The 18,065-nt window shown below is 46.3% G+C and overlaps 1 long non-coding RNA gene across 3 annotated transcripts in view; it reads right to left on the reverse strand.

The window, feature by feature from the left end:
• Window positions 1–2,986: 2,986 nt before the first annotated feature.
• Window positions 2,987–18,065, reverse strand: part of LOC131825788 (uncharacterized) — a 116,369-nt gene continuing 101,290 nt past the window's right edge. For all 3 annotated transcript variants that reach the window (XR_009351305.1, XR_009351304.1, XR_009351306.1), the window contains 2 exons: window positions 14,119–14,260; window positions 2,987–3,144 (listed from right to left, as the gene is read on the reverse strand). This is a non-coding gene — a long non-coding RNA (uncharacterized LOC131825788). The remainder of the gene's footprint in view (window positions 3,145–14,118; window positions 14,261–18,065) is intronic.

Here is an 18,065-nt window from a genome sequence, read left to right on the forward strand (position 1 = left end):
GCATGGAGTCTGCTGGTCCCTCTCCCTCTGCTCCTCCCTCAGCCATAACCCCTGTTATGCTCACTCTTGCACACTCTCTCTCAAATAAATACATAAATACATAAATAAAATCTTTTTAAAAACCCACACAAACAAACAAATAATCTGGGGACAAAGAGAAGTCATAGGCTGCATGGCATGGGACATTCAGAGACCTCTCATGCTCCTTTCCACTGAGATGCATGAGCCAGAGTCCTGTGCTGCTGGAAATCTGGCCCAAGTCCTTGGGGGAAGTCTTACCAAGGACTTTCACCTTCACTGCGGTCCACACTGGCCCTGGGCCTTGTCCATATTGGCCCCAGCTTGTAGGTAATTAGCTGAAGTTGGGCTTAGGACAGAGGGCCTTTGTTATCAGAGGTCAGGTTAATTCTAGATGGAAAAAATGGGAGGGAGTATCTGTGGTCTCTCCCTTCTAGTCCCAGTTTTTGTTTTAAAGAAATTAAAATGAAGTAAAGTTTGGCTGATTCATTGCAGTGCACACTTCAATGAACTGTGACAAAGGTCACGGCTACCCCAATAAGGATCTAACCCCCTTGAAAGTTCTCTAGAAATGTGCCTCAAACCCTTTTCCCTACCCTTCAATAAACTACCAATATTTTGATTTCTCTCACCCTAGTTTAGTTTGTTCTAGAACTTGCTAGAAATAAAACCACACTATGTACTCCCTACCCATTTTTTTTTTTTTAAAGATTTTACTTATTTATTTGACAGAAATCACAAGTATGCAGAGAGAGGGAGAAGCAGGCTCCCTGCTGAGCAGAGAGCATGATGCGGGGCTTGATCCCAGGACCCTGAGATTGTGACCTGAGCCCGAGGCAGAGGCCTAACCCTCTGAGCCACGCAGGCGCCCCTCTCCCTACCCATTTTTAACATGTAAATGATATTTTCAATTATGTGCCATGCATAAACACGTCCCGCCAAGAAGACACCATGCATGGACCCCACGGCTATGCATCTCGCCCAGCACACCTGAATGCGCAGATGCAAATCAGCAGAGCCAAAACTCCCCACCTTTGTCTTCTGGTGAGTGTCCAGGCTGACCTCTCACTTTCCTCACTCCAAAGTTCTGAAACCTCAGACCTTGCTTTGCCCTCACCTCCCACGCCTGGCCCCAGCACAAAACAATTACTATACACTAAGGTTCCTGGCATCCTGACAGGTTGTATATGGGCTACGAAAACTATCTCTAATGCAGGCATAGCATTGCTACAGCTCAAGAGCTAAAAGTATTCACTACCTGTTATCCAAGGCTCTCCCAGACACCATACTTTATGTTCCTATGCATCGTCTCATGCAATTTTCCCAACCCCCAACCCAGCATGATTTCCATTTTACAAATGAGGAAACCGAGGCCCCCAAGAAATTAGAATGGGGCTTCTAAGACTTTAATATGCAAATGATTCACCTGGCGGGGGGGCATCTTGTTAAAATGCACACCCTTATGCGCTGGCCTGAGAGTGTGCACCTTGTAACAAGCTCCCAGTTGATGCCGATAGTGTTGGCTTGTGGACCATGCTTGGAGTAGCGAGCAGTGACATAACCCCTGCAAGGTCAAATCTTGGCTATGAACTCCAAGCAGGGACCACCAAAGCTGGTGCTCTTAAGAGATCCCACTTAGACGGTGACAAGGAGGAGGAGAAGAAGAAGAACAAGAAGCAGAAGGGGGGAGGAAGGGGAGGGGAAAAGAAAGAGGAGGAAGAAGGAGAACTGGGGGGAGGAAAGAGGAGGAGGAAGAAGAGGAGGGGAGGCATAAGAGGAGAGCGAGGACAGAAGGGAGGCGGAGGAAGGGGAAGGGAGAAAGAGGAGGGGGAGGAGAAAAACTGGGACAGAATTTGTTCTCAAGGAATTTAGCAAAACTCCTTGATGAGACATTTAGGCTGTAGAAAGCTATCCTGCCAGACCAGACAGGGATGGGGTAGAGAGGAGACTTTGAAGAGCCAAAGAACACTGGGGTGGGAGGGATAGGCAGACTGCAAGGTGAATCTGGGGAGGCAGGGAGGAGAGGGGAGACTATTGGGGCACAAATAGAGAAGAAGAACAGCAACTAGCCCCTGGAAGTGAGAATGATATAAAGACTTACTAGCAATTGAAAGGTGTTTGCTATGGTTTGCTATAGGCCTTTGACGTGGTCCTGACCTTCAGGAGAGTCTGTCATACCCACGCCCTTGAGCCTGAATTGGTGCAAGTTTGACTAGAGGAGAATTGGGCTAGGACAGAGCATGTGTGATAGGCAAAGATGGAGAAGTAAATCTAAATGGAAAGTCAGAGCCTCAGGAGGTTAGGGGAGGGGAGTTCCCCTCTGACACTGCACCTGCCCCATGCTCCTGAAAGAAATTCTGGGTCTCTCACTATTCTTGAACCGGGCCTTCCAGCTCATATTGTTTATAATTTTAAGAGCAGTTACAAGATCTCACATCTGTTATTTTATTTATTACACACGACAATCTTGGAGGGCAAGAGGCTAGGAATCATCACTCCTTTTCTAAAGACTCAGAAATCAAGGTCAGGGAGGTGGCCATTGGAATGTTCCCAGAGTGGCACAGCTGCAAGGGGTCAGAGAGGGGCCACAGGTGTGCTTCTCAACCATCTCTGTGATTCAGAAGCACCTAGGAGTTTAAAGAGGACACACTGGCTGGATCTCCACCAGCAATCTGCTTCTGTTCATCTGCAGTCGACCGGAGCATAAGAACAGTAGCTCCCGTTATCCTTTGAGTTATGTTCCAACACCCCAGGGGATGTCCAAAACCACAGACAGTACCAAGCCCCATATCTACTATGGTTTCCCTGTACATACAAACCTATGGCAGAGTTTACTGTCTCACTGTGCCTAATTTACACATTAACAACTATTAGTAAAATAGAACAATTATAACAGTAAGCTATAATAATATTTATGTGCATGTGGTCTCTCTCTCAGAGTACCTTATGGTACCGAACTCACCCTTCCTCTGGTGATGACATGAGATGATGAGGTGCCTGGGTGAGGAGATGCAGTGACATGAATGATGGAGGCTTTGTGACATAGCTTCAAATTACTCACTGACCTTCTGATAGTCAGTTACTCACAAACCTTCTGCTTGCAGACCACAGTTGACTCTGGGGTACCTGAAGCCACAGAAAGCAAAATCTCAGGTAAGGGGGAGCTACGGTATTTTTCAAAAGATTCTCATTGATTCTAATGCTCCCTCAGGGTTCAAGCCCCTACTCTAGATGGTACACAGAAGGGGCTTCCCTCAGAGCAGCATGCACAGTAGTTACGGCTAATGTCAGCTGCTGGGAACACTTCCATCACACAAACTCAAACCCTGTGGCACAATGTTGTCAACCATGTGTTCTCAGACTCTACGGATCATTAGAATCCCTTAGAAGGCTTGTTAATACAGATTACTGGGTCTCACACCCACAGCTTCTGACCTAGAAGGTCTGGGCTGGGAACGGAGAATGTGCCTTTCAGACAAATTGCTTTTCTTGATGCTGCTATTCTGGGGATCATACTTTGAGAACCAGCTCTGCAAATTAAGGGAAGGTGACACTCAAGAAGGCAAGCTCTTTTCCATCATTCTGGGTGAAATGGCCACTCTGGGGCTCTTCCAAGGGTCTGCCAGGACAGGGGGAAGGGTCTAGTGACCAGACTACATTTCATTAGGTGCACCACCAAGGAAGTGTGCTCACCAGTGGCTGACCTTCCAAGACAGAGTCCTGCATTTGATGGCTGAAGGGAGACAAAGCCTGAAAGAAAACACCCCTAGCCTAAGTGACACAGCTTAGCTCATATGATCAGAGATGACTTAAAGAAGAGAGGGGTAGGTGTGGGAAAGGAAATGAAAATTTATAATGGAAAAACTCTGGTGTCGAGTGTTCTGAACATGTGAATGCTCGTACAGGCTCTCATACAGATACACGTAATAACATTCTCTATATTCTTTCTACCTGGGTTAGAAAAGATGGGAATGTTCTAGAACCTTCTTGGGATTTTCTGTTCTGAGGGACAAAACCAGACACTGTCCCATTTGAAGCCATACATTGCATTATGTGCCACCTCCCACCACCTCCACCCTGACCACAGTCTAATTGGACCTACTGGCCCCAAAATGCCATCTGTAGACCTAAGGGAGACCAGCAGCCAATGAGGAGGTCCGGTGCAAGAATTCTGGCCAATATGAGGGGATGACAAGTTGGGCAGTGGCTAACTGTCCAAGTTAGAGTCTACTCTCTGGGGGATACACAGGGTCAGGGTAAGGAAGCACCAGTGGTTAGGAGGTGAGACAAAAATAGGAGGATGGCTGAGAAGTTGGGTTGCCAGGAGGACAGAGCCTTCAGAGTAGGCAGCCCTTATGAGGGGATGACAAGGTAGCTAGGTCACTAGTACTGCCCATGTTCTCAGCCATACTGATCTCTGGCCCATGAAGTTTGTTGGCTAAGTAGAGCTAATGACCTCCTCTCTCCCCACCCCACAGAGCAAAGATGGAGGTTTGGGTTTAATTCAAAGACTCTGATGGGCCACAGTCCCCAAAGGTATAACAGAGCACTGACTGAGCTCCAAAAGTCGCACACCCATAGGTGTGTTCTCTCTTTGTTTCCCCCTTCCATGCGGCTAAGCAAGAAGAGCAAGGACAACCCCAGCCATTTCTGCCTCTTCACAAGTTTGTTCTCCTCTGGGGAACTACCCTCACTCTACCTTTGGACAATTGTTCTCTCCCTCCCTCTCTCTCCTGTCATTGTGGGGGTAAGATTGGAAATTCTATGAGCCGTTTTGGTGCTATGTCCCAGGTGCCCCATGAACTCAGGTAAAAATGTTCTATAGCATAGCTCCCCAGAGCTCTGCACTGAGATGGATGGGGAGTCCCAGTTAAATATGAAGATATTTCATTCACAAGCCTTTCAGTTGCCAGTGAAAAAGAAATCCAATTCAAATTGGCGTAAAAAACAAAGGGCAGCTGTGAGGTGAGGCACATAAGGGGAGGGGAGAAAGGAAGGGAGGAGGGGACATTCCCTTCCAAAGCTTCCAGGACAGCCGCATGCAGGAACACCAGCACTCTCAACAAGACTCAGTATTTCCCCATTTGTCACCACCTCTACTTCCCTTCATTCTTGAGTGGTAAGCACCACCATCAACTCAAGGCTTACATTCTACCAGTGGAAAAAAATGGAGCCCTTCTTTTCTCTTAGATCAGGCAGGAGGCCTGTCAGACCTCCATGGACCAGGCCTGCTCACAAGTCTATGACTGCATCTGTTGATGGACTGATCAGGCCTGGGTTTTGTGTCCACCTCTGGACAGAGAGTTGGCAAGGGCTGGTCCCCAAATGAACATTGGGGGCCTGTTATCAGAAGAAAGGAGAGTGAATGTTGGGAAAGCAAAACCAACAAATGCTTTCTACAGTATATTCCTGAAGTTTTGTTCTCTCCATCTTTATCTTTCCCAAGAAAAGGCAGTCCAAAGCAGGATTTGGATAGGTTGATATCTTGGCCAAAAACCATCTTTTTTATTTTTTTTTAAAGATTTTATTTATTTATTTGACAGTAGATGGAGAGGCAGGCAGAGAGAGAGAGAGAGAGAGAGAGAGAGAAGCAGGCTCCCTGCTGAGCAGAGACCAGGACCCAGGACCCTGAGATCATGACCTGAGCCGAAGGCAGCGGCTTAACCCACTGAGCCACCCAGGCGCCCCCAAAAACCATCTTCTTAATACCACCCAACACTGATAGTTCCTGCGAGCCTGGCCATGGGTTTGCTGGCATGGATTCTCTTCTAGCCTTGCTTCTTTCTATAATCTAGAACACAAGTATAAGGCTCTAACATACCCTTGCCAGTTCCATCTCTAATTTGTAAGATGACACTCCACCTCCCTGACATCTCTCCAAAGGGACTGAAGACTGTCCCCCCGCACATAGTCTCAGGGCACAAAGCACATGTGCTGAGGGCCCCTGGAATCTCCTCCTTACCCACTGTCTCCTGGGTAACTCCTCAGATTCCTGATAACCTTTTTTCCTTGAGCCACAGCTGGAGGACTGTAAAGCTACAGGGGAAATCTAAGATCTAAATTCCAAATAATGTCTGCCTTTCTCTTTGCGGCTGTAACATAGCTAAGAACAAAGGCAAAGTTATGGGGACTCCTTTTTGATAAATTCTTCAAGATAATGGAATTAATCATGCATATACACAAAGATATTAAATTACAAGCATATTAATTCCTCTATCACTTATAACGGAGCAGAGTTGGAGACCATTTAAATATCCAGCTTTACAGGGATCATCAAACAACTACTGGTACGTTCAGACCACTTTTCTGCAGCTATCACAGAGGAATGCTATACAACCAATAAAAATATTGTAGAAGAATATCAAATGATGTGAGGAAATAGGATATGCTGCCTAGTGAATACTGAACAAAGTCCAACTTTTAATTTTTAAAAACTGTTCTAAAAATTAAATTTAAATAAAAAAGACATTGCTATAGACTGAATTGTGTCTCTCCCCAAAATCACAAGTTGAAGCCCCAACCCCAGTGTGGACTGTATTTGGAGACTGAGTCTGCAGGAAGGTAATTAAGGTTCAGTGAGGTCATAAGAGTGGGGCCTTAATACAACAGGATTAGTTCCTTATAAGAAGAAACACCAGGGGTGCCTGGCTCAGTCGGTTAGGTGCCCAACTCTTGATTTCGGCTCAGGTCATGATCTTGGGATCATGGGATGAAGTCCCGTGTGGGATTCCATGCTGGGCCTGGAGCCTGCTTGGGATTGTCTCTTTCCCTCTCCCTCTGTCCCTCCCCCTGCCCTCTCTTTCTCTCTAAAAAAAGGAAGAAGAAGAGGAAACATCAGAAAGCTCATGTTCTCTCTCTCTCTCTGCCACATGAAGACACAGGGAGAAGGTAGCCATCTACAAGCCAGGAAGGGAGCTCTCACCAGAACCCAATCACCATGATCTTGGACTTCCAGCCTTCAGAACTGTAAGAAATGAGTGTCTGTTGTTTAAGCCCCCCAGGATATGACATTTTGTTCTGGCAGACTGAGCGACTAATACATGCATGTATATAAATGGAAGGTCATCACGTTAACAGGAATTATCTCTTTGAGTGGAATTACTGGTGACTTTCCATTTCTTCATTTTATTTTTCTATGCTTTCTAAACTTTGTTACAGTGGACATATATTATTTTTATAAATGCACAAAACACCATCTTTATGTATATTGGTGATGGTTACTTATGGGTATTACAGAATTAATACATGCTCGCTGAAGAAATTGGAGGTTTTACGTACTTTTTGCTAATCTGTACTTTCTAACATTTCTTCAATACATATATATCCATTCATTTTTTAAAAAGTTATTTTCAAATAGATCTTTCCCATACACAGTAAACCATCCATAAGGGATGCCTGAGGCTCCTGTGTGTGTGTGTGTGTGTGTGTGTGTGCGTGTGTGTGCATGACAGAAAGAAAGATATGGAGAGGGAGACTGGATCTGAAAACCCGTATCTTGGAATTCTTTCATTCAACATGCTTCAACCAACAGCCTAGTGTGAGTCAGGCACTGAGCTATATTTTTGCTTTCCTTACTGCTGTAAGTTTTCTATTATTGTGTAACAATATTATCACAAACTCAGCAGCTTAAAACAACACACATTTGTTTTCTACTAGTTCCGGTGTGTCAGGAATCCTGGCATGGCTCAGCTGCCCTGTGTTTAGAGTCACACCTGGTGCAGTCCAGGAGTCAGCTGGAGCTACATTCTCATTCGAGGCTCAACAGGGGAAGGACCTGCTTTCAACCTCCTTCATGTTGCTGGCAGCAGTCAGTTTCTCATGCTTTAGAACTACAATTTCAGAATCTCGCTGACTGTTGATCAGAAGCCACCCTCAGCTGCTGGAGAACACCACGTGATGTGTCCTTGCCACCAGAAGTCCCCCAGCATGGATGCTTGCTTCCTCCCAGGAAGGGATGCAGAGACAATAGCTGCATCTGTTACAGTGACTGTGTCATGTAATCATACGTTCTGTTGTTCAGAAGCGAGTTACTGGTTCTGCCCAACTTCACAGGGGCAGGGACCCACAAGGGCACAGCCACAGGTGGATCATGGGGCCATCTTAAGCATCTGTCACAAATGCTGTATCTAATTTTAGCACGTTTGATTTATTTAAAACAGTGGAGGGGCGCCTGGGTGGCTCAGTGGGTTAATCCTCTGCCTTCGGCTAGGGTCATGATCTCAGGTCCTGGGATCGAGCCCCGCATTAGGCTCTCTGCTCGGCAGGGGGCCTGCTTCCTCCTCTCTGCCTGTGTCTCTGCCTACTTGTGATCCCTGTCTGTCAAGTAAATAAATAAAATCTTTAAAAAAAAAAAAAAAAACAGTGGAAGATTTTTCATATTCTGTCCTATGCAATTATTTTCCAAGGCCTTTAATTCTTTCCTTATTGTATTTTTTGAGATTTTCACTCACATTCTATTGACATTACTATGTAAAATTTTTAGTGAAATACATCGACAGGAAAGGGAACAAATCATAGATGTATACAGTTTGAAGATGTATATTTACTTTCATAGGGGCACCTAGCTGACTCAGTCAGTGGAGTATGTGACTCTTGATCTCAGGGTTGGGGGAGTTAAGCCCCAGGTTACATAGAGATATTACTCAAAAATAAAAATCTTTGAAAAAATAGAAAAGAAAAAGATTTTTCAGGGGCCCCTGGGTAGCTCAGTCAGTTAAGCATCTGCCTTTGACTCAGGTCATGATCCCACAGTCCTGGGATCAAGCCCCTCATCCGGCTCCTGCTCAATGGAGAGCCCACTTCTCCCTCTCTCCGCCGCTCTGCTTACTTGTGCTCTTGCTATCTCTTTGTCAAATAAATAAATAAAATCTTAAAAAAAAAAAAAAAAAGACTTTTCATAATGTGACAGCACCCACATAACCGGTATGTGGATCAGGAAGCAGCACATTCACTGCGAAATGTGTAAGCCTGACGATTCACAAGACTGCACCCCTGGGGCTAGTAATACAATATATGTTAATAAAATAATTAATTAAAAAAAAAGAAATCAGCACAATCATGGCCTTGGAAGCCTCCTCACGCTTCCTGGCAGTCCCTGAGAGCCCCGCCTCCAGGGGTGCCCGCTCTCCTGGCAGGCTACCCTCTCCTCCTCTGCTAACTTTTTCATGCCTGTCGACCCCACTTATTAAGTTATCCCAGAATAGGGATTTTTAGGCTTAGGAACAAGACCTGCTCAACCAACCAGGACTGGAAAGAACCTCTGCTACAGACCCAGCGCTGATAGAAATGATGCTTTGGCTCAAGCAGGACTGAGCCACTGGCATTTACAGGCTGATGGCATTCTCCCCACTGGAGAAATTGGAAGAGGAAAAAAAAAAAAAAAGGGCCATGTTGGAGGGAATCAAAGGCCGAGAGAGGAAAAGCTACAGTTGGGTGCTCCTTTGCTCCTGGAAATAAGTCTCTGCTTCCAGACTCACATGAATTACTCCCTAGGGAAGTGAAAACTTGCACACGTGATTAAGGAGCAAAGGCAAAGCTGTCCAGTAGAAATATAATGCAAGCCATATGGTATAATTTGAAGTTTTCTGGTAGCTGCCTTAAACAAGATAAGAGGACATAAGCTTTAATCACCTTAATGACTAAACATTAAATAATTGAATTTTACTACTTGTTTATTAAATATAACGAAAGTATCATTTTAACCTAAGTCAGAATAAAATTATAAGTGAGATATTAGTGAGACATTTTTGATACAATGAGATATTTCACTTCTTTTTTTTTTAAAGAAAGTCAAAGAAATTCCATGCTTGATGTTTAGTGCTTTACATGTCAATTCAGAATAGCCACATTTCAGTGCCTTACTTGCATATGTGCTTGGTGGCCTGCGGAGTTCTAAGAAGTCAGGAAGAGTTGCCAGGATATAAGGGGAAAAATGCAGATTTTTTTCAAATGCTTCTAAAGTAGGTTGCAATAATAAGACACAAACATGCATTCATTCATCAAACATTTTTTGCGTGCAGGGGATAGAAAGAAGAGCTCAAAGCTTCTGCCCTCAAGGACCTCATCATCCAGCAAGGGAGGTGGACCTGAATAGACCATTATAATGTCAGCTGGCAGTGCCATACAAAAGCACGAGGGAGCAGAGAGATGGGAGATCTACCCAGGGAGGTTACTGGAAAATAGGGACCCTAATATTACCACTTATTATAATTGGCTAAGATGCCTGAAATTCTCATCATTCAATGGACTCAGTGTCATGAAAACAGCCTGGTCCAAATGCAAATAACTACCCAGGCAGGGGGAACATGTAAACGCAGGCATGTGCCCATTTACATGCATGATTTTTTTTTTTGAAGCCAGGCTTATGTGTGTTATTTAGTAGAAAACAAAGCTGGACGGTGGCAGAAAGATCTAAGACTAAATGCTCAACTGGGGAACACTCAGATCCTAGAAAGCTCCAAGAGGAGACCGCTTTTACTGTTTTCCCTTTTAGGGAAAGTGCACTGAAAGCTTTAGGTATCAGGAGGAGGCAGGAGACTGCCCCGATTTCCACACTGACAAACTAGTCCAGACCAATGTCTTCCTTTCTCCTAACGTGTCCTGTCCACCTGGGTACGCCTCCCTAAACAATGGACAATTGTGCTTCTGAAAATCTCTTTTGAAATCGGATTGCCACACAACAAACAGCGCATGTTTCCAGGGCAGTTTTTGAGCTGGTATCATTGTTGTCTTGATTTGTCAGATGAGGACAGTGAAAGGGAAGGCCAGCTCTTTCAGGGTCCCACACCCAGGAGGGTGGGTTTGCCTGCAGGGCTCTGGCCCTGTCCCTGCTTCCCCCACCCCACTCCAAACCCCCAGCTGGGAAACCACAGGTGAGACTGTAATGGCCCTGGTAATGGCCAGGCTGGGAGAGTTCTGGGCTGGCAGGAAGACTGGGGTGACTGGGGTGACAAAGTCTGGGGGAAGAGCAGAGGGCAAGTGAAGAAAGAAGCTTATATTTGGGCTTAGTGTTCCAGACTTTCACATCAGAGTCAAGTAAAAACTTCAGGCTCCCTCTTCCCACTCATTTCCCTTGGCCCTCACAGCCCTCCCCATGCAGACCCCAGGAACGCAGCGGGGGCTCCCAGGGCTAGAAGCCCAGGTAAGAACTACTCAGGTGCTCATTCTCCCAACTGAAATACCAATCTATTATGGTTTCCATACCTAGCAAAAGAGTGTGAAAACACGTTTGGAATTCCTGGTTATCCTCATTCAAAGTATGCACAGAGAGAAGCTACAGAATCCCATGGTTAACCCTCAGCCTTGGAGTTTGAATCCCAGGAATGTCCCTCCATTGCTGATGGCCTTGGGCAGAGTCATTACTTCCCTGTTCCGCCTCAGTTGCTCCCTCTAATGTGGGATCACAGCACTATCTACTCACGGAGTGGTTGGGAAAACCCACTGAGATGATTCCTGTAGGGCGTTTAACTCAGTGCCTGGCAAGTGGGAAGGGTTTTAGAAGGGTTATCTGCTATCCGTAAGAAAAAATAACACTCCGGGGGAGCCTGGGTGGCTCAGTGGGTGAAGGGTCTGACTCTTGATTTCAGCTCAAGTGCAGATCTCAGGGTGGTGAGTTGGAGCCCCGAGCGAAGCTCTGCACTGGACGTGGAGGCTTGTTTAAGATTCTCTCTCCCCCGCCCCCTCTGCTCAGCCCCTCTCTGGCCGCTGCTTGCACATGCACACACTCTCTCTCAAAATAAAAAATAAAAAAATAACACTCCATGAGACAGAAAGCAAGAAGGGACCTTGTTCTTTTGTAAAACCCTCAAGTGTATGTCCCACTGCCTTTGTTCTGGAGTATTCTAGAGGCATGGGAGGAATTCTCATGGTGGCAGTGTCATGTCAGGATGCAGAGAGTCCTCGGGAACCTAAAGGGGAGTCCTCAGATGAACCAAGGTCAAGGGGCATGAACCTGAGGGGGAGGGGCTGGAGAGGGCAGGCATATCCGCTCCCTGGCTCCTCCCATCCCACAGCTCTGGCTCTCTCCTTCTTCGTTCCCACTTTCATTCTGCTTCCCTTTCCCTTGCCCTTCCTTCCTTCTCTTTCCCCATCCTTTCTCCATTTCCAGGCCAAGAGTTCATATCTCCTAGAATGAGCTAGATTCTCCAGGATGCCGTTAACCACACACTACAAACTTGGTGGATTGAGACAACAGAAAGTGATTCTCTTACAGTTCTGGAACTAGAAGTCTGAAATCAAGGTGTGTCCAGAGTCCGTTCCTTCTGGACATTCTGAAGGAGAACTAGTCCCTTGTCTTTCTCGTAACTTCTAGAGGTCATTCCCTACGCCTTGGCCTGTGGACACGTCACTCCTACCTCTGCCTCCCTCTTCACATACAACCCCCACCCCTGTCTCTGTGTCAAAGTCCCTCTCCTTTCATCTCTGAGGACACTGGTCCCCCTAAACCCATGGCCACCTCATCTTTAGATATTTAACTTAGTTACATCTTCAAAGACCCTTTTTCCAAATAAAGTCCTATTCTGAGGTCCTGGGTGACTAGGTATCTTTTGAGGCCGCTGTATAAGCCACTGAACTCTTTCTCCCCCTCCCATTTTTGTATACCCACTCTACCTTATCTGTCCGCACACCTCTGCCCTCGTCTCCTTCCTTTGTCTCCCCTTCGCCTTCTCTCTCTCCATTGCCTTTTTACTTTTTAAATTATTCTTAAAAGATTTACTGATTTCTTTGGGGAAGGGGTGGGGAAGGGGCGGCGAGAGTGAGTCTTAAGCGGACACCCTTCTGAGTGCCGGGCTTGACGTGCTGTTGAATCTCACAACCCTGAGATCACAGCCGAAGCCTAAACCTAAGTGTCAGTCTTCTAACACACTGCACCACCCAGGAGCCCCTCTCCATTGTCTTTTTAAAATAAGGCTTCTTGGGCAACTGGGTGGCTCAGTTAGTTAAGCAACTGCCTGCAGCTCAGGTCATGATCCTGGAGCCCTGGGATCGAGTCCCGAATCGGGCTCCCTGCTCGGCAGGGAGTCTGCTTCTCCCTCTGACCCTCCCCCTTCTCATGCTCTCTCTCGCTCTCTCTCAGATAAATAAATAAATAAGTCTTAAATAAAATAAAATAAGGCTTCTCTCCAGTGCTTCTCCATCACTTAGCTTGTGATGAATTGATAGATCAGGTGCACAGCAACAACTGGTCTAGAATTTTTCATTTAAAATCCTTGGGAGGAAAGTTTTGACTGGGTCAGCCTGATCAGGTGTCCAATTAGCCGTGAGCCCAGGGGCCAGGCTGGTTGTCAGGTATTAGTCACTGGGCCGTTAGCCAGAGCACCTGCCAGTCACTGGGTCCACTGTGCACGTGTCATCAGGACTCACTGCCCACTGGCGGCAGGTCATGGGGCATCCAAAAATGCTTTAAGATTCCTTTCTCTGCTTAGATTTAATAAATCCGCTCTATCTGGGCTTGTATTGAATGCCATGAGGCATAGTTTTCCAAACTTGCTTGACTGTGAGCATCATACGGGGAAGGACAGTGTTTTGATAAGAATATAGATTACCAGGCCCCTCTCTAGATTCTGCATTTTAACAAATACTCCAGGAGATTCTTACAGACAGAAAATTGTGGGAAATAGAACCATAGAGCACAGTGTCTTTCCAATGTCAAATAGTCTGACCCATTGTTCCCAGCAAATCCGCTCCCCAGTTAACACATTCCTGTGACATTCACCCAACCTAGAGAGAAAACGTGGCGGCAACACTTAATGCCAGACCTCGAAGTGGGACATGGCGTGGCTAAAAGTGTGTGTGGGCTTTACTGCTAACTCCTGATTTGGGCTCAGGTCCTGATCTCAGAGTCAGGCTCAGTGTTCAACACACAGTCTGCTTGAGGTTCTCCCTCTCCCTCTGCCCCAACCCCCAACCTCCCCACCCCATCTCGCTCTCTCTCTCACATAAATAAATAATGTGGGCTTTGTTGTTGCTGCATGGACCTAAGATCACAGGCCAGTGACCCAAGGCACACGACTTCTCAAAGTCTCATGTTCACCTGTGAAGGGGGGACGATAATATTCTCATTGGTTTTTTTGTGAAGACAAAAGACTGTAATGAACATACAGTACATCTTTAGAGCACGTCCTCTGTTGAATGCATCATGTGGGCCATGTCGGAGAGCAGCCAGCGCAAAAGATCGCCTTCTCTGCTAGGGCCGGAGTTAGCCAGGTAGAGAGCACGCTCACTTGAGCAGAACTGAGATTCTCTGCGGAAGAGAGAGAACAGGGGGACAAGGAATGAATACTGGCTTAGAAGCTGACCCATGGTGTCTGCTATATCTTCTTAGGGGCATTTCCAGCAGCATCTCATTGTGTGTAATTTTTGTCATAGAAATTCTCAAATACACAACAGGAGAGAGGATGTCCAACAAGCCCCCCCCCCCCCCCCCCCCGCATCCCCTTGCCCTGCGGCAACAACCAGCTCTTACCATTCCTGGCCCATTGTCCTTCCTTGCTAGTCACCTCCTTGCTGTCCCCACCAGAGTGTTCTAAAGGCACTGCTTCACTGTGTGTGTGTGTGTCTGTGTGTGTTTTAATAGACTTTGTTTTTTTAGAGTAGTTTTAGTTTCACCCCGAAATTCAGGGGAAGGTACGGAGATTTCCCGTATAATTCCTGCCCACCGTAACAGCCTCCCCGACTACCAACAACCCTCCCCCCACATACAGTCACAACTATCACAATTGCTGAGCCTTCCATGACACATTGTTATCACCCAGAGTCCAGAGTTCAGGTAAGGATTCAGTCCTGATGTACATTCTACGGGTTTGGATAAATGCATACCGGCATGTAATTGTTTCTTTTCTTTTTTTTTTTTTTTTTTGAGATTTTATTTATTTATTTGTGACAGTGTGAGCACTAGTCAGGGGGGAAGAACAGAGGGAGAGGGAAAAGCAGGCTTTCTGCTTGGGGCTGGGAGCCCGACACAGGGCTCAAACCCAGGACCCTGGGATCATGACTGTGCCGAAGGCAGACACTTGACCGACTAAGCCACCTAGGGGTCCCTATTTCTCTCTTAAATACTTCAGTATTTCTGACAGAGACAGCGCCCTATTACATTGCAAACATCTGATAGGACAGATGATGTGACAGAAAGCACCAGGCACCACCTGTAAGGAAGTGTTACCACAGACACAGAGCCCAAAAGAAGCTCTAGAGTTCACAGGAGCTACAGGGAATAGAGAGGTGTGTTCAAGGTCACCACTGGATACACTCAGTTACATCTCTAACGTGGCACATTCTATGGGACAAACAACCCAGGAGTTCTTTTTTTCTTTATTTATGTATTTTTATTTTAAAAAATTTTAAAAGTAGGCTCTATGCTCCATGTGGGGATTGAACTTATGACCCTGAGATCAAGAGTTGCTTGCTCCACTGACAGAGCCAGCTAGGCACCCCTCCACCCCTACGGTTTCTTTTTTCACCTAATGAATAGCATTAAAAAAGAGAGGGAAACTGTTAAAGATTAAAACAAACTCAAGCAAATGCAGTGCTGGGATGAAGAGAAGAATTCAGTTCTTGATTTGAAGGAGCCAATCATAAAGCTATGCTTTTGAGACGACTGGGGGCAACTGAACAGAAACTGGGTATTCGCTGATAATAGAGGATTGCCATTACTTTGGGGGGATATTAAAATGGCATGTGGTCAGTATACTGATTAAGCCCTAACTGGTATTTCTTTTGACATAAACACATAGAGATAAATTTTGGAGTGACTGTTTCAAGACCTTGAGCCCAGTCTGAGCTTCAACAATAAACTGCTGGTTGTTGGGCCTCAGTGTTTTCATCTGTAAAATGTATAGATTAGACGGGATTTCCTCTGCAGAACCCCCCCACCCCAACCTCAACAATTTCAGCTCTAATGTCATATCTACCCTCTTCATGCTGACACCAGCCTCAGGTCTGAGACGCCCAGTAGGATGAGCTCATGGTTTAAACTAAACATGCTTCTATTTATGTGTCATAAAAATAATAATTATTATTATTATTATAGGATTATAACATATATGTATATGTAATATAATACTATTATATATTTTCATTATTTTTGGAGACATTATTGATTCCCATTGAGCTTGTGGGCCACTCTGAGATTCTTATCTTCCCTCACCCAGCCTGCCTCTGCTCAATCTGGATTTAGGGAATGACACTCCTCTCTATCAAATGCCTCTCTGATTCTCATCTCCCCACTTTTCTACTTCGTCAAGGTTATTTTACCTAATACGCCCTATTTATTATTTATTATTCAAAGAGCTGTGGTTGTTCTAACTCAGGACGGGTAGATCCCAGCCTGGCTCTCGTGGCCACAGACTCACAATAATAGAAATGCCTTCCCATTCCACAGAGCGGTTCAAGCTTTTAAAGCACATTTTCATGGATTATGGCCTTCTTTTACAGTCACTCTAGAGTTGACAGGATAGGCCTTCTTATTCCCATTTTACAGACTGAGTAATTAACGTTCTGAGAAAGTGAAATGACAACTCAAGAGTCAGGAGCTTGAGTTCCAAGTCTGGGTTCTATCATTATCACTAGCGTGACCTTGGGCATGGCTTAGGCCCCACTGGGCTACAGTGGAACTGACTACACATGGGGATTTTCTCAGGATAACCCTGGTTTATACTGAGAGCCTGTATGCTGAGCCTGTGTGATTCCCAACCCCCTGCACTCTAGAATGTGCTCCAGGAGCACCTGGGTGGCTCAATGGGTTAAGCGTCCAACTTCTGATTTCGGCTCAGGTCATGATCAGGGTCATGGGGCTGAGCTTGGCAACCGGCTCCACACTCAGGTCTGCTGGAGAGTCACTCTCTCTCTCCCTCAGCCCCTTCCCCCTCACGTGCGTGCTCTTTGAGAGGTCTCTCTCTGCTCAAATAAATAAATCTTTCTAAAAACTGTGTTCCAGTTTGGAAGATAAAATACATAGTTCTCTACCTAAAGCCCTGGAAGGTGAGGAGCATGGGCCTTACCAGTGGTTTTCAATCCTGGTTGCCTGACAGAATCACTGGGATTCTGTCCAGAATTTGCCCTAAGCCAATTATATCAGAATATTTGTCAGGATGGAGCCTGAAATCGTATTCAGTTCCAGCTCACCTGGGGGGTGGCAGGGGTGGGAGGGTGGGGATGTTCTAACGTGCTACTAGAGTTGCAACCCCAGTGGGATGAGCTTACCCTGCATCGGCAGCACCAGGGAGTCCCCACGCAGAAGCTCGGGTCCCACCGGAGACCCACCGCCTGCGTCGCCACAGCCTCCCCCTGGGCATTCTCACGCATGCTCACTTTGAGCAACGCAGCAGACTGAGTGCTGGGCCCGAAACTGCCTTTAAATGACTGGGCCAGTAGTGCTCGGCAGCTGGAGCCTTACCTGGGGCCACGGCTCCCAGGCCCAGTGCTATCTCAGCAGGTCCCTGTGGTTCCCAGCCTGGTTAATGGTGAGGGCAGGAGTCTGCACTGTGATGTAGGCTGGAAGGGAGGGGTTAGGGGTAATGAAGGGGTAACACGGTAACTCACCCCCCAGAATGTGTGAGAGCAAGAGCGTCAGTGATCAGTGGACCTGACCATTTCCAGCAGCTTAAGATATGAATAAGGACACATCAGTTCTTAAAGCTCACATTATTGTTTCCAAGCTTTTCCTGTCTGATTAGCAGCATGCCCATTACCTCATTCCCTCCTTTGTCCTCTCTGTGCCCCGTTTTCAAGAACCCCTGGCCCTTATCACTCCAGAGCGATCAAACCCATGCCTAAAACCACTCTTGTCAGCCCAGGGCAGGGAGGATGGAGAAACTGACAGGTCTACGCACAGCCCAGGTGGAATGGTTTTCTCTTGTGGGTTTGATTTAGAAAATTGGTTCCGCCTGATGTGTTGTGTCTTTGGCTGCTGCTGGAAAAAGCTCTTGGTATCCGGGTGCCCACACCAGCCTCCCTGATTCTTGAGAGGGAATATCACATTTCTATGCAGTGACCCCTGGCCAGAGAGCCCTAGGGGAGAGGGGAAAATTCCAGGTTTATAGTGTGGAATC

The sequence above is a fragment of the Mustela lutreola genome, chromosome 2, assembly GCF_030435805.1.
Source record: "Mustela lutreola isolate mMusLut2 chromosome 2, mMusLut2.pri, whole genome shotgun sequence".
NCBI classification, from domain to species: Eukaryota; Metazoa; Chordata; class Mammalia; order Carnivora; family Mustelidae; genus Mustela; species Mustela lutreola.